General features: G+C 57.9%; 7 non-coding genes and 3 pseudogenes across 7 annotated transcripts; all 10 read left to right on the forward strand.

Annotated features, from left to right (window-relative positions):
* The first annotated feature begins 1,468 nt into the window (after nucleotides 1-1,468).
* Nucleotides 1,469-1,587, forward strand: LOC146580895 (5S ribosomal RNA). The gene has a single exon (XR_014891761.1). It is a non-coding gene; the product is annotated as a 5S ribosomal RNA (ribosomal RNA).
* Nucleotides 1,588-4,139: 2,552 nt separating this feature from the next.
* Nucleotides 4,140-4,258, forward strand: LOC146580896 (5S ribosomal RNA). Its single transcript, XR_014891983.1, has one exon. It is a non-coding gene; the product is annotated as a 5S ribosomal RNA (ribosomal RNA).
* Nucleotides 4,259-4,996: 738 nt separating this feature from the next.
* On the forward strand, nucleotides 4,997-5,115 carry LOC146580897 (5S ribosomal RNA). Its single transcript, XR_014891916.1, has one exon. It is a non-coding gene; the product is annotated as a 5S ribosomal RNA (ribosomal RNA).
* A 1,729-nt stretch (nucleotides 5,116-6,844) lies between these two features.
* On the forward strand, nucleotides 6,845-6,963 carry LOC146580898 (5S ribosomal RNA; annotated as a pseudogene).
* A 1,457-nt stretch (nucleotides 6,964-8,420) lies between these two features.
* On the forward strand, nucleotides 8,421-8,539 carry LOC146580899 (5S ribosomal RNA; annotated as a pseudogene).
* Nucleotides 8,540-10,189: 1,650 nt separating this feature from the next.
* On the forward strand, nucleotides 10,190-10,308 carry LOC146580900 (5S ribosomal RNA). The gene has a single exon (XR_014892014.1). It is a non-coding gene; the product is annotated as a 5S ribosomal RNA (ribosomal RNA).
* Nucleotides 10,309-11,007: 699 nt separating this feature from the next.
* On the forward strand, nucleotides 11,008-11,126 carry LOC146580901 (5S ribosomal RNA; annotated as a pseudogene).
* Nucleotides 11,127-12,777: 1,651 nt separating this feature from the next.
* On the forward strand, nucleotides 12,778-12,896 carry LOC146580902 (5S ribosomal RNA). Its single transcript, XR_014891889.1, has one exon. It is a non-coding gene; the product is annotated as a 5S ribosomal RNA (ribosomal RNA).
* A 1,989-nt stretch (nucleotides 12,897-14,885) lies between these two features.
* On the forward strand, nucleotides 14,886-15,004 carry LOC146580903 (5S ribosomal RNA). Its single transcript, XR_014891762.1, has one exon. It is a non-coding gene; the product is annotated as a 5S ribosomal RNA (ribosomal RNA).
* Nucleotides 15,005-16,340: 1,336 nt separating this feature from the next.
* LOC146580904 (5S ribosomal RNA) lies at nucleotides 16,341-16,459 on the forward strand. Its single transcript, XR_014891763.1, has one exon. It is a non-coding gene; the product is annotated as a 5S ribosomal RNA (ribosomal RNA).
* Nucleotides 16,460-16,487: the final 28 nt, after the last annotated feature.

Raw genomic sequence — 16,487 nt, forward strand, 5'->3', positions numbered from 1 at the left:
CCTACACCACACCAGGGCATTAGTTGCTATTGAGGCCAATTACACCACACCAGGGTCTGTGGCTCTTGCTCAGGCCACTTACACCACACCAGGGCCTGTGGCTCTTGCTCAGGCCACTTACACCACACCAGGGCCTGTGGCTGCTGGCTGAGGCCACCTACACCACACCAGGGCATTAGTTGCTATTGAGGCCAATTACACCACACCAGGGTCTGTGGCTCTTGCTCAGGCCACTTACACCACACCAGGGCCTGTGGCTCTTGCTCAGGCCACTTACACCACACCAGGGCCTGTGGCACTGGCTGAGGCCACTTACACCACACCAGGGCCTGTGGCTGCTGGCTGAGGCCACTTACACCACACCAGGGCCTGTGGCTGCTGGCTGAGGCCACTTACACCACACCAGGGCCTGTGGCTCTTGCTCAGGCCACTTACACCACACCAGGGCCTGTGGCACTGGCTGAGGCCACTTACACCACACCAGGGCCTGTGGCTGCTGGCTTAGGCCACCTACACCACACCAGGGCCTTAGTTGCTATTGAGGCCAATTACACCACACAAGGGCCTGTGGCTGCTGGCTGAGGCCACCTACACCACACCAGGGCCTGTGGCTGCTGGCTGAGGCCACTTACACCACACCAGGGCCCTTTTGCTGCTGGCTGAGGCCACTTACACCACACCAGTGCCTGTGGCTTCTGGCTGAGGCGACTTACACCACACCAGGGCCTGTGGCTGCTGGCTGAGGCCACTTACACCACACCAGGGCCTGTGGCTGCTGGCTGAGGCCACCTACACCACACCAGGGCATTAGTTGCTATTGAGGCCAATTACACCACACCAGGGTCTGTGGCTCTTGCTCAGGCCACTTACACCACACCAGGGCCTGTGGCTCTTGCTCAGGCCACTTACACCACACCAGGGCCTGTGGCTGCTGGCTGAGGCCACTTACACCACACCAGGGCCTGTGGCTGCTGGCTGAGGCCACCTACACCACACCAGGCCCTGTGGCGGCTGGCTGAGGCCACCTACACCACACCAGGGCCTGTGGCTGCTGGCTGAGGCCACTTACACCACACCAGTGCCTGCGGCTTCTGGCTGAGGCAACTTACACCACACCAGGGCCTGTGGCTGCTGGCTGAGGCCACTTACACCACACCAAGGCCTGTGGCTCTTGCTCAGGCCACTCACATCACACCAGGCCCTGCGCTTCTGGCCGAGGCCATCTTCACCAAACCAGGCCCTGTGCTCCTTGCTGTGGCCATGTACAACACACCAGGCCCTGTGCTGGTTCCTGAGGCCATCTTCAACAATCCAGGGCCTGTGCTGTTGGATAAATGCCAAACTGAGCCTTTGGGTTAGGGTATTATGCAAACATGCAGGTATGGTTATAGCATTGTCTTCGTAACTTCAGGTACTTGCCACCTAATCACTTGAATCCATAAATTGAGACATTGTGCTGGAGCCAGCAGCTTACGGCCATACCACCCTGAGCACGCCCGACCTCGTCTGATCTCGGAAGCTAAGCAGGGCTGGGCTTGGTTAGTACTTGGATGGGAGACTGCCTGGGAATACCTGGTGCTGTAAGCCTTTCATTTTCATGTCATTGAACCGCTTTTGATCCAGAGAAGGGGTGTATTAAAAGACCAAAAGCAGCTGCCCATTAATGAGGGCACATTAACGACATTGCTTTTGGCTCTTTTCCAATGTCTTGTGCTGCTAGCTGATGCAACCTACACCACACAAGGGCCTGAGGGACCGGCTGGGGCCACTTACACCACATCAGGGCCTGTGGCTCTGGCTGAGGCCACTTTCACCACACCAGGGCCTGTGGCTGCTGGCTGAGGCCACCTACACCACACCAGGGCATTAGTTGCTATTGAGGCCAATTACACCACACCAGGGTCTGTGGCTCTTGCTCAGGCCACTTACACCACACCAGGGCCTGTGGCTCTTGCTCAGGCCACTTACACCACACCAGGGCCTGTGGCTGCTGGCTGAGGCCACCTACACCACACCAGGGCATTAGTTGCTATTGAGGCCAATTACACCACACCAGGGTCTGTGGCTCTTGCTCAGGCCACTTACACCACACCAGGGCCTGTGGCTCTTGCTCAGGCCACTTACACCACACCAGGGCCTGTGGCTGCTGGCTGAGGCCACCTACACCACACCAGGGCCTGTGGCTGCTGGCTGAGGCGACTTACACCACACCAGGGCCCTTTTGCTGCTGGCTGAGGCCAATTACACCACACCAGGGTCTGTGGCTCTTGCTCAGGCCACTTACACCACACCAGGGCCTGTGGCACTGGCTGAGGCCACTTACACCACACCAGGGCCTGTGGCTGCTGGCTGAGGCCACTTACACCACACCAGGGCCTGTGGCTGCTGGCTTAGGCCACCTACACCACACCAGGGCCTTAGTTGCTATTGAGGCCAATTACACCACACAAGGGCCTGTGGCTGCTGGCTGAGGCCACCTACACCACACCAGGGCCTGTGGCTGCTGGCTGAGGCCACTTACACCACACCAGGGCCCTTTTGCTGCTGGCTGAGGCCACTTACACCACACCAGTGCCTGTGGCTTCTGGCTGAGGCGACTTACACCACACCAGGGCCTGTGGCTGCTGGCTGAGGCCACTTACACCACACCAGGGCCTGTGGCTGCTGGCTGAGGCCACCTACACCACACCAGGGCATTAGTTGCTATTGAGGCCAATTACACCACACCAGGGTCTGTGGCTCTTGCTCAGGCCACTTACACCACACCAGGGCCTGTGGCTCTTGCTCAGGCCACTCACATCACACCAGGCCCTGTGCTTCTGGCCGAGGCCATCTTCACCAAACCAGGCCCTGTGGCTCTTGCTCAGGCCACTTACACCACACCAGGGCCTGTGGCTCTGGCTTAGGCCACTTACACCACACCAGGGCCTGTGGCTGCTGGCTGAGGCCACCTACACCACACCAGGGCCTTAGTTGCTATTGAGGCCAATTACACCACACCAGGGTCTGTGGCTCTTGCTCAGGCCACTTACACCACACCAGGGCCTGTGGCACTGGCTGAGGCCACTTACACCACACCAGGGCCTGTGGCACTGGCTGAGGCCACTTACACCACACCAGGGCCTGTGGCTGCTGGCTTAGGCCACCTACACCACACCAGGGCCTTAGTTGCTATTGAGGCCAATTACACCACACAAGGGCCTGTGGCTGCTGGCTGAGGCCACCTACACCACACCAGGGCCTTAGTTGCTATTGAGGCCACTTACACCACACCAGGGCCTGTGGCTGCTGGCTGAGGCCACCTACACCACACCAGGGCCCTTTTGCTGCTGGCTGAGGCCACTTACACCACACCAGTGCCTGTGGCTTCTGGCTGAGGCCACTTACACCACACCAGGGCCTGTGGCTGCTGGCTGAGGCCACTTACACCACACCAGGGCCTGTGGCTCTTGCTCAGGCCACTCACATCACACCAGGCCCTGCGCTTCTGGCCGAGGCCATCTTCACCAAACCAGGCCCTGTGGTTCTTGCTCAGGCCACTTACACCACACCAGGGCCTTATTTGCTATTGAGGCCACTTACACCACACCAGGGCCTGTGGCACTTGCTCAGGCCACTTACACCACACCAGGGCCTGTGGCACTTGCTCAGGCCACTTACACCACACCAGGGCCTGTGGCTGCTGGCTGAGGCCACTTACACCACACCAGGGCTTGTGGCTCTTGCTCAGGCCACTTACACCACACCAGGGCCTGTGGCACTGGCTGAGGCCACTTAGACCACACCAGGGCCTGTGGCTGCTGGCTGAGGCCACTCACACCACACCAGGGCCTGTGGCTGCTAGCTGAGGCCACTTACACCAAACCAGGGCCTGTGGCTGCTTGCTGAGGCCATCTTCACCAAACCAGGCCCTGTGCTGCTTGCTGTGGCCATGTAAAACACACCAGGTCCTGTGCTGGTTCTTGAGGCCATCTTCAACAATCCAGGGCCTGTGCTGTTGGATAAATGCCAAACTGAGCCTTTTGGTTAGGGTATTATGCAAACATGCAGGTATGGTTATAGGATTGTCTTCGTAACTTCAGGTACTTGCCACCTAATCACTTGAATCCATAAATTGAGACATTGTGCTGGGGCCAGCAGCTTACGGCCATACCACCCTGAGCACGCCTGACCTCGTCTGATCTCGGAAGCTAAGCAGGGCTGGGCTTGGTTAGTACTTGGATGGGAGACTGCCTGGGAATACCTGGTGCTGTAAGCCTTTCATTTTCATGTCATTGAACCGCTTTTGATCCAGAGAAGGGGTGTATTAAAAGACCAGAAGCAGCTCCCCATTAATGAGGGCACATTAACGACATTGCTTTTGGCTGTTTTCCAGTGTCTTGTGCTGCTAGCTGATGCCACCTACACCACACCAGGGTCTGAGTGACCGGCTGGGGCCACTTACACCACACCAGGGCCTGTGGCTCCTGGCTGAGGCCACCTACACCACACCGGGGCCTTAGTTGCTATTGAGGCCAATTACACCACACCAGGGTATGTGGCTCTTGCTCAGGCCACTTACACCACACCAGGGCCTTAGTTGCTATTGAGGCCACTTACACCACACCAGGGCCTGTGGCTGCTGGCTGAGGCCACCTACACCACACCAGGGCCTTAGTTGCTATTGAGGCCAATTACACCACACCAGGGTATGTGGCTCTTGCTCAGGCCACTCACATCACACCAGGCCCTGCTCTTCTGGCCTAGGCCATCTTCACCAAACCAGGCCCTGTGCTGCTAGCTGTGGCCATGTACAACACACCAGGCCCTGTGCTGGTTCCTGAGGCCATCTTCAACAATCCAGGGCCTGTGCTGTTGGATAAATGCTAAACTGAGCCTTTGGGTTAGGGTATTATGCAAACATGCAGGTATGGTTATAGGATTGTCTTCGTAACTTCAGGTACTTGCCACCTAATCACTTGAATCCATAAATTGAGTCATTGTGCTGGGGCCAGCAGCTTATGGCCATACCACCCTGAGCACGCCCGACCTCGTCTGATCTCGGAAGCTAAGCAGGGCTGGGCTTGGTTAGTACTTGGATGGGAGACTGCCTGGGAATACCTGGTGCTGTAAGCCTTTGATTTTCATGTCATTGAACCGCTTTTGATCCAGAGAAGGGGTGTATTAAAAGACCAAAAGCAGCTGCCCATTAATGAGGGCACATTAACGACACTGCTTTTGGCTCTTTTCCAATGTCTTGTGCTGCTAGCTGATGCAACCTACACCACACAAGGGCCTGAGTGACCGGCTGGGGCCACTTACACCACATCAGGGCCTGTGGCTGCTGGCTGAGGCCACCTACACCACACCAGGGCATTAGTTGCTATTGAGGCCAATTACACCACACCAGGGTCTGTGGCTCTTGCTCAGGCCACTTACACCACACCAGGGCCTGTGGCTCTTGCTCAGGCCACTTACACCACACCAGGGCCTGTGGCTGCTGGCTGAGGCCACCTACACCACACCAGGGCATTAGTTGCTATTGAGGCCAATTACACCACACCAGGGTCTGTGGCTCTTGCTCAGGCCACTTACACCACACCAGGGCCTGTGGCTCTTGCTCAGGCCACTTACACCACACCAGGGCCTGTGGCACTGGCTGAGGCCACTTACACCACACCAGGGCCTGTGGCTGCTGGCTGAGGCCACTTACACCACACCAGGGCCTGTGGCTGCTGGCTGAGGCCACTTACACCACACCAGGGCCTGTGGCTCTTGCTCAGGCCACTTACACCACACCAGGGCCTGTGGCACTGGCTGAGGCCACTTACACCACACCAGGGCCTGTGGCTGCTGGCTTAGGCCACCTACACCACACCAGGGCCTTAGTTGCTATTGAGGCCAATTACACCACACAAGGGCCTGTGGCTGCTGGCTGAGGCCACCTACACCACACCAGGGCCTGTGGCTGCTGGCTGAGGCCACTTACACCACACCAGGGCCCTTTTGCTGCTGGCTGAGGCCACTTACACCACACCAGTGCCTGTGGCTTCTGGCTGAGGCGACTTACACCACACCAGGGCCTGTGGCTGCTGGCTGAGGCCACTTACACCACACCAGGGCCTGTGGCTGCTGGCTGAGGCCACTTACACCACACCAGGGCCTGTGGCTGCTGGCTGAGGCCACCTACACCACACCAGGGCATTAGTTGCTATTGAGGCCAATTACACCACACCAGGGTCTGTGGCTCTTGCTCAGGCCACTTACACCACACCAGGGCCTGTGGCTCTTGCTCAGGCCACTTACACCACACCAGGGCCTGTGGCTGCTGGCTGAGGCCACTTACACCACACCAGGGCCTGTGGCTGCTGGCTGAGGCCACCTACACCACACCAGGCCCTGTTGCGGCTGGCTGAGGCCACCTACACCACACCAGGGCCTGTGGCTGCTGGCTGAGGCCACTTACACCACACCAGTGCCTGTGGCTTCTGGCTGAGGCGACTTACACCACACCAGGGCCTGTGGCTGCTGGCTGAGGCCACTTACACCACACCAAGGCCTGTGGCTCTTGCTCAGGCCACTCACATCACACCAGGCCCTGCGCTTCTGGCCGAGGCCATCTTCACCAAACCAATCCCTGTGCGCCTTGCTGTGGCCATGTACAACACACCAGGCCCTGTGCTGGTTCCTGAGGCCATCTTCAACAATCCAGGGCCTGTGCTGTTGGATAAATGCCAAACTGAGCCTTTGGGTTAGGGTATTATGCAAACATGCAGGTATGGTTATAGCATTGTCTTCGTAACTTCAGGTACTTGCCACCTAATCACTTGAATCCATAAATTGAGACATTGTGCTGGAGCCAGCAGCTTACGGCCATACCACCCTGAGCACGCCCAACCTCGTCTGATCTCGGAAGCTAAGCAGGGCAGGGCTTGGTTAGTACTTGGATGGGAGACTGCCTGGGAATACCTGGTGCTGTAAGCCTTTGATTTTCATGTCATTGAACCGCTTTTGATCCAGAGAAGGGGTGTATTAAAAGACCAAAAGCAGCTGCCCATTAATGAGGGCACATTAACGACACTGCTTTTGGCTCTTTTCCAATGTCTTGTGCTGCTAGCTGATGCAACCTACACCACACAAGGGCCTGAGTGACCGGCTGGGGCCACTTACACCACATCAGGGCCTGTGGCTGCTGGCTGAGGCCACCTACACCACACCAGGGCATTAGTTGCTATTGAGGCCAATTACACCACACCAGGGTCTGTGGCTCTTGCTCAGGCCACTTACACCACACCAGGGCCTGTGGCTGCTGGCTGAGGCCACCTACACCACACCAGGGCATTAGTTGCTATTGAGGCCAATTACACCACACCAGGGTCTGTGGCTCTTGCTCAGGCCACTTACACCACACCAGGGCCTGTGGCTCTTGCTCAGGCCACTTACACCACACCAGGGCCTGTGGCACTGGCTGAGGCCACTTACACCACACCAGGGCCTGTGGCTGCTGGCTGAGGCCACTTACACCACACCAGGGCCTGTGGCTGCTGGCTGAGGCCACTTACACCACACCAGGGCCTGTGGCTGGTGGCTGAGGCCACCTACACCACATCAGGGCCTGTGGCTGCTGGCTGAGGCGACTTATACCACACCAGGGCCCTTTTGCTGCTGGCTGAGGCCACTTACACCACACCAGTGCCTGTGGCTTCTGTCTGAGGCGACTTACACCACACCAGGGCCTGTGGCTGCTGGCTGAGGCCAATTACACCACACCAGGGTCTGTGGCTCTTGCTCAGGCCACTTACACCACACCAGGGCCTGTGGCACTGGCTGAGGCCACTTACACCACACCAGGGCCTGTGGCTGCTGGCTGAGGCCACTTACACCACACCAGGGCCTGTGGCTGCTGGCTGAGGCCACTTACACCACACCAGGGCCTGTGGCTGCTGGCTGAGGCCACCTACACCACACCAGGGCCTGTGGCTGCTGGCTGAGGCCACTTACACCACACCAGGGCCCTTTTGCTGCTGGCTGAGGCCACTTACACCACACCAGTGCCTGTGGCTTCTGGCTGAGGCGACTTACACCACACCAGGGCCTGTGGCTGCTGGCTGAGGCCACTTACACCACACCAAGGCCTGTGGCTCTTGCTCAGGCCACTCACATCACACCAGGCCCTGCGCTTCTGGCCGAGGCCATCTTCACCAAACCAGGCCCTGTGCTGCTTGCTGTGGCCATGTACAACACACCAGGCCCTGTGCTGGTTCGTGAGGCCATCTTCAACAATCCAGGGCCTGTGCTGTTGGATAAATGCCAAACTGAGCCTTTGGGTTAGGGTATTATGCAAACATGCAGGTATGGTTATAGGATTGTCTTCGTAACTTCAGGTACTTGCCACCTAATCACTTGAATCCATAAATTGAGACATTGTGCTGGGGCCAGCAGCTTACGGCCATACCACCCTGAGCAGGCCCGACCTCGTCTGATCTCGTAAGCTAAGCAGGGCTGGGCTTGGTTAGTACTTGGATGGGAGACTACCTGGGAATACCTGGTGCTGTAAGCCTTTGATTTTCATGTCATTGAACCGCTTTTGATCCAGAGAAGGGGTGTATTAAAAGACCAAAAGCAGCTGCCCATTAATGAGGGCACATTAACGACACTGCTTTTGGCTCTTTTCCAATGTCTTGTGCTGCTAGCTGATGCAACCTACACCACACAAGGGCCTGAGTGACCGGCTGGGGCCACTTACACCACATCAGGGCCTGTGGCTGCTGGCTGAGGCCACCTACACCACACCAGGGCATTAGTTGCTATTGAGGCCAATTACACCACACCAGGGTCTGTGGCTCTTGCTCAGGCCACTTACACCACACCAGGGCCTGTGGCTGCTGGCTGAGGCCACCTACACCACACCAGGGCATTAGTTGCTATTGAGGCCAATTACACCACACCAGGGTCTGTGGCTCTTGCTCAGGCCACTTACACCACACCAGGGCCTGTGGCTCTTGCTCAGGCCACTTACACCACACCAGGGCCTGTGGCACTGGCTGAGGCCACTTACACCACACCAGGGCCTGTGGCTGCTGGCTGAGGCCACTTACACCACACCAGGGCCTGTGGCTGCTGGCTGAGGCCACTTACACCACACCAGGGCCTGTGGCTCTTGCTCAGGCCACTTACACCACACCAGGGCCTGTGGCACTGGCTGAGGCCACTTACACCACACCAGGGCCTGTGGCTGCTGGCTTAGGCCACCTACACCACACCAGGGCCTTAGTTGCTATTGAGGCCAATTACACCACACAAGGGCCTGTGGCTGCTGGCTGAGGCCACCTACACCACACCAGGGCCTGTGGCTGCTGGCTGAGGCCACTTACACCACACCAGGGCCCTTTTGCTGCTGGCTGAGGCCACTTACACCACACCAGTGCCTGTGGCTTCTGGCTGAGGCGACTTACACCACACCAGGGCCTGTGGCTGCTGGCTGAGGCCACTTACACCACACCAGGGCCTGTGGCTGCTGGCTGAGGCCACCTACACCACACCAGGGCATTAGTTGCTATTGAGGCCAATTACACCACACCAGGGTCTGTGGCTCTTGCTCAGGCCACTTACACCACACCAGGGCCTGTGGCTCTTGCTCAGGCCACTTACACCACACCAGGGCCTGTGGCTGCTGGCTGAGGCCACTTACACCACACCAGGGCCTGTGGCTGCTGGCTGAGGCCACCTACACCACACCAGGCCCTGTGGCGGCTGGCTGAGGCCACCTACACCACACCAGGGCCTGTGGCTGCTGGCTGAGGCCACTTACACCACACCAGTGCCTGTGGCTTCTGGCTGAGGCGACTTACACCACACCAGGGCCTGTGGCTGCTGGCTGAGGCCACTTACACCACACCAAGGCCTGTGGCTCTTGCTCAGGCCACTCACATCACACCAGGCCCTGCGCTTCTGGCCGAGGCCATCTTCACCAAACCAGGCCCTGTGCTCCTTGCTGTGGCCATGTACAACACACCAGGCCCTGTGCTGGTTCCTGAGGCCATCTTCAACAATCCAGGGCCTGTGCTGTTGGATAAATGCCAAACTGAGCCTTTGGGTTAGGGTATTATGCAAACATGCAGGTATGGTTATAGCATTGTCTTCGTAACTTCAGGTACTTGCCACCTAATCACTTGAATCCATAAATTGAGACATTGTGCTGGAGCCAGCAGCTTACGGCCATACCACCCTGAGCACGCCCGACCTCGTCTGATCTCGGAAGCTAAGTAGGGCTGGGCTTGGTTAGTACTTGGATGGGAGACTGCCTGGGAATACCTGGTGCTGTAAGCCTTTGATTTTCATGTCATTGAACCGCTTTTGATCCAGAGAAGGGGTGTATTAAAAGACCAAAAGCAGCTGCCCATTAATGAGGGCACATTAACGACATTGCTTTTGGCTCTTTTCCAATGTCTTGTGCTGCTAGCTGATGCAACCTACACCACACAAGGGCCTGAGGGACCGGCTGGGGCCACTTACACCACATCAGGGCCTGTGGCTCTGGCTGAGGCCACTTTCACCACACCAGGGCCTGTGGCTGCTGGCTGAGGCCACCTACACCACACCAGGGCATTAGTTGCTATTGAGGCCAATTACACCACACCAGGGTCTGTGGCTCTTGCTCAGGCCACTTACACCACACCAGGGCCTTAGTTGCTATTGAGGCCAATTACACCACACCAGGGCCTGTGGCTCTTGCTCAGGCCACTCACATCACACCAGGCCCTGCGCTTCTGGCCGAGGCCATATTCACCAAACCAGGCCCTGTGCTGCTAGCTGTGGCCATGTACAACACACCAGGCCCTGTGCTGGTTCCTGAGGCCATCTTCAACAATCCAGGGCCTGTGCTGTTGGATAAATGCTAAACTGAGCCTTTGGGTTAGGGTATTATGCAAACATGAAGGTAGGGTTATAGGATTGTCTTCGTAACTTCAGGTACTTGCCACCTAATCACCTGAATCCATAAATTGAGACATTGTGCTGGGGCCAGCAGCTTACGGCCATACCACCCTGAGCACGCCCGACCTCGTCTGATCTCGGAAGCTGAGCAGGGCTGGGCTTGGTTAGTACTTGGATGGGAGACTGCCTGGGAATACCTGGTGCTGTAAGCCTTTCATTTTAATGTCATTGAACCGCTTTTGATCCAGAGAAGGGGTGTATTAAAAGACCAAAAGCAGCTGCCCATTAATGAGGGCACATTAACGACATTGCTTTTGGCTGTTTTCCAATGTCTTGTGCTGCTAGCTGATGCCACCTACACCACACCAGGGCCTGAGTGACCGGCTGGGGCCACTTACACCACATCAGGGCCTGTGGCTCTGGCTGAGGCCACTTACACCACACCAGGGCCTGTGGCTGCTGGCTGAGGCCACTTACACCACACCAGGGCCTTAGTTGCTATTGAGGCCAATTACACCACACCATGGTCTGTGGCTCTTGCTCAGGCCACTTACACCACACCAGGGCCTGTGGCACTGGCCGAGGCCACTTACACCACACCAGGGCCTGTGGCTGCTGGCTGAGGCCACTTACACCACACAAGGGCTTGTGGCTGCTGGCTGAGGCCACCTACACCACACCAGGGCCTGTGGCTGCTGGCTGAGGCCACCTACACCACACCAGGGCCTGTGGCTCTTGCTCAGGCCACTTACACCACACCAGGGCCTGTGGCTCTTGCTCAGGCCACTTACACCACACCAGGGCCTGTGGCTCTTGCTCAGGCCACTCATATCACACCAGGCCCTGTGCTTCTGGCTGAGGCCACTTACACCACACCAGGGCCTGTGGCTGCTGGCTGAGGCCACTTACACCACACCAGGGCCTGTGGCTGCTGGCTGAGGCCATCTACACCACACCAGGGCCTGTGACTGCTGGCTGAGGCGACTTACACCACACCAGGGCCCTTTTGCTGCTGGCTGAGGCCACTTACATCACACCAGTGCTTGTGGCTTCCTGCTGAGGCGACTTACACCACACCAGGGCCTGTGGCTGCTGGCTGAGGCCACTTACACCACACCAGGGCCTGTGGCTCTTGCTCAGGCCACTCACATCACACCAGGCCCTGCGCTTCTGGCCGAGGCCATCTTCACCAAACCAGGCCCTGTGGCTCTTGCTCAGGCCACTTACACCACACCAGGGCCTGTGGCTCTGGCTTAGGCCACTTACACCACACCAGGGCCTGTGGCACTTGCTCAGGCCACTTACACCACACCAGGGCCTGTGGCTGCTGGCTGAGGCCACTTACACCACACCAGGGCCTGTGGCTGCTGGCTGAGGCCACTTACACCACACCAGGGCCTGTGGCTGCTGGCTGAGGCCACTTACACCACACCAAGGCCTGTGGCACTGGCTGAGGCCACTTAGACCACACCAGTGCCTGTGGCTGCTGGCTGAGACCACTTACACCACACCAGGGCCTGTGGCTGCTGGCTGAGGCCACTTACACCACACCAAGGCCTGTGGCTCTTGCTCAGGCCACTCACATCACACCAGGCCCTGCGCTTCTGGCCGAGGCCATCTTCACCAAACCAGGCCCTGTGCTGCTTGCTGTGGCCATGTACAACACACCAGGCCCTGTGCTGTTTCCTGAGGCCATCTTCAACAATCCAGGGCCTGTGCTGTTGGATAAATGCCAAACTGAGCCTTTGGGTTAGGGTATTATGCAAACATGCAGGTATGGTTATAGGATTGTCTTCGTAACTTCAGGTACTTGCCACCTAATCACTTGAATCCATAAATTTAGACATTGTGCTGGGCCCAGCAGCTTACGGCCATACCACCCTGAGCACGCCCGACCTCGTCTGATCTCGGAAGCTAAGCAGGGCTGGGCTTGGTTAGTACTTGGATGGGAGACTACCTGGGAATACCTGGTGCTGTAAGCCTTTCATTTTCATGTCATTGAACCGCTTTTGATCCAGAGAAGGGGTGTATTAAAAGACCAAAAGCCCATTAATGAGGGCACATTAGCGACATTGCTTTTGGCTCTTTTCCAATGTCTTGTGCTGCTAGCTGATGCCACCTACACCACACCAGGGCCTGAGTGACCGGCTGGGGGCACTTACACCACATCAGGGCCTGTGGCTCTGGCTGAGGCCACTTACACCACACCAGGGCCTGTGGCTGCTGGCTGAGGCCACATACACCACACCAGAGCCTGTGGCTGCTGGCTGAAGCCACTTACACCACACCAGGGCCTTGGTTGCTATTGAGGCCACTTACACCACACCAGGGCCTGTGGCTGCTGGCTGAGGCCACCTACACCACACCAGGGCCTGTGGCTGCTGGCTGAGGCCACTTACACCACACCAGGGCCTGTGGCTGCTGGCTGAAGCCACTTACACCACACCAGGGCCTTAGTTGCTATTGAGGCCACTTACACCACACCAGGGCCTGTGGCTGCTGGCTGAGGCCACCTACACCACACCAGGGCCCTTTTGCTGCTGGCTGAGGCCACTTACACCACACCAGTGCCTGTGGCTTCTGGCTGAGGCAACTTACACCACACCAGGGCCTGTGGCTGCTGGCTGAGGCCACTTACACCACACCAGGGCCTGTGGCTCTTGCTCAGGCCACTCACATCACACCAGGCCCTGCGCTTCTGGCCGAGGCCATCTTCACCAAACCAGGCCCTGTGGCTCTTGCTCAGGCCACTTACACCACACCAGGGCCTGTGGCTCTGGCTTAGGCCACTTACACCACACCAGGGCCTGTGGCTGCTGGCTGAGGTCACCTACACCACACCAGGGCCTTAGTTGCTATTGAGGCCAATTACACCACACCAGGGTCTGTGGCTCTTGCTCAGGCCACTTACACCACACCAGGGCCTGTGGCACTGGCTGAGGCCACTTACACCACACCAGGGCCTGTGGCCACTTACACCACACCAGGGCCTGTGGCTGCTGGCTTAGGCCACCTACACCACACCAGGGCCTTAGTTGCTATTGAGGCCAATTACACCACACAAGGGCCTGTGGCTGCTGGCTGAGGCCACCTACACCACACCAGGGCCTGTGGCTGCTGGCTGAGGCCACTTACACCACACCAGGGCCCTTTTGCTGCTGGCTGAGGCCACTTACACCACACCAGTGCCTGTGGCTTCTGGCTGAGGCGACTTACACCACACCATGGCCTGTGGCTGCTGGCTGAGGCCACTTACACCACACCAGGGCCTGTGGCTGCTGGCTGAGGCCACCTACACCACACCAGGGAATTAGTTGCTATTGAGGCCATTTACACCACACCAGGGTCTGTGGCTCTTGCTCAGGCCACTTACACCACACCAGGGCCTGTGGCTCTTGCTCAGGCCACTTACACCACACCAGGGCCTGTGGCTGCTGGCTGAGGCCACTTACACCACACCAGGGCCTGTGGCTGCTGGCTGAGGCCACCTACACCACACCAGGGCCTGTGGCTGCTGGCTGAGGCCACCTACACCACACCAGGGCCTGTGGCTGCTGGCTGAGGCCACTTACACCACACCAGTGCCTGTGGCTTCTGGCTGAGGCGACTTACACCACACCAGGGCCTGTGGCTGCTGGCTGAGGCCACTTACACCACACCAAGGCCTGTGGCTCTTGCTCAGGCCACTCACATCACACCAGGCCCTGCGCTTCTGGCCGAGGCCATCTTCACCAAACCAGGCCCTGTGCTCCTTGCTGTGGCCATGTACAACACACCAGGCCCTGTGCTGGTTCCTGAGGCCATCTTCAACAATCCAGGGCCTGTGCTGTTGGATAAATGCCAAACTGAGCCTTTGGGTTAGGGTATTATGCAAACATGCAGGTATGGTTATAGCATTGTCTTCGTAACTTCAGGTACTTGCCACCTAATCACTTGAATCCATAAATTGAGACATTGTGCTGGAGCCAGCAGCTTACGGCCATACCACCCTGAGCACGCCCGACCTCGTCTGATCTCGGAAGCTAAGCAGGGCTGGGCTTGGTTAGTACTTGGATGGGAGACTGCCTGGGAATACCTGGTGCTGTAAGCCTTTCATTTTCATGTCATTGAACCGCTTTTGATCCAGAGAAGGGGTGTATTAAAAGACCAAAAGCAGCTGCCCATTAATGAGGGCACATTAACGACACTGCTTTTGGCTCTTTTCCAATGTCTTGTGCTGCTAGCTGATGCAACCTACACCACACAAGGGCCTGAGTGACCGGCTGGGGCCACTTACACCACATCAGGGCCTGTGGCTGCTGGCTGAGGCCACCTACACCACACCAGGGCATTAGTTGCTATTGAGGCCAATTACACCACACCAGGGTCTGTGGCTCTTGCTCAGGCCACTTACACCACACCAGGGCCTGTGGCACTGGCTGAGGCCACTTACACCACACCAGGGCCTGTGGCTGCTGGCTTAGGCCACCTACACCACACCAGGGCCTTAGTTGCTATTGAGGCCAATTACACCACACAAGGGCCTGTGGCTGCTGGCTGAGGCCACCTACACCACACCAGGGCCTGTGGCTGCTGGCTGAGGCCACTTACACCACACCAGGGCCCTTTTGCTGCTGGCTGAGGCCACTTACACCACACCAGTGCCTGTGGCTTCTGGCTGAGGCGACTTACACCACACCAGGGCCTGTGGCTGCTGGCTGAGGCCACTTACACCACACCAGGGCCTGTGGCTGCTGGCTGAGGCCACCTACACCACACCAGGGCATTAGTTGCTATTGAGGCCAATTACACCACACCAGGGTCTGTGGCTCTTGCTCAGGCCACTTACACCACACCAGGGCCTGTGGCTCTTGCTCAGGCCACTTACACCACACCAGGGCCTGTGGCTGCTGGCTGAGGCCACTTACACCACACCAGGGCCTGTGGCTGCTGGCTGAGGCCACCTACACCACACCAGGCCCTGTGGCGGCTGGCTGAGGCCACCTACACCACACCAGGGCCTGTGGCTGCTGGCTGAGGCCACTTACACCACACCAGTGCCTGTGGCTTCTGGCTGAGGCAACTTACACCACACCAGGGCCTGTGGCTGCTGGCTGAGGCCACTTACACCACACCAAGGCCTGTGGCTCTTGCTCAGGCCACTCACATCACACCAGGCCCTGCGCTTCTGGCCGAGGCCATCTTCACCAAACCAGGCCCTGTGCTCCTTGCTGTGGCCATGTACAACACACCAGGCCCTGTGCTGGTTCCTGAGGCCATCTTCAACAATCCAGGGCCTGTGCTGTTGGATAAATGCCAAACTGAGCCTTTGGGTTAGGGTATTATGCAAACATGCAGGTATGGTTATAGCATTGTCTTCGTAACTTCAGGTACTTGCCACCTAATCACTTGAATCCATAAATTGAGACATTGTGCTGGAGCCAGCAGCTTACGGCCATACCACCCTGAGCACGCCCGACCTCGTCTGATCTCGGAAGCTAAGCAGGGCTGGGCTTGGTTAGTACTTGGATGGGAGACTGCCTGGGAATACCTGGTGCTGTAAGCCTTTCATTTTCATGTCATTGAACCGCTTT

Source organism: Mchenga conophoros, linkage group LG3 (assembly GCF_057382185.1).
Source record: "Mchenga conophoros isolate Kocher_MC1m ecotype Shallow Benthic linkage group LG3, M_conophoros_male_GT1.1, whole genome shotgun sequence".
NCBI lineage: Eukaryota > Metazoa > Chordata > Actinopteri > Cichliformes > Cichlidae > Mchenga > Mchenga conophoros.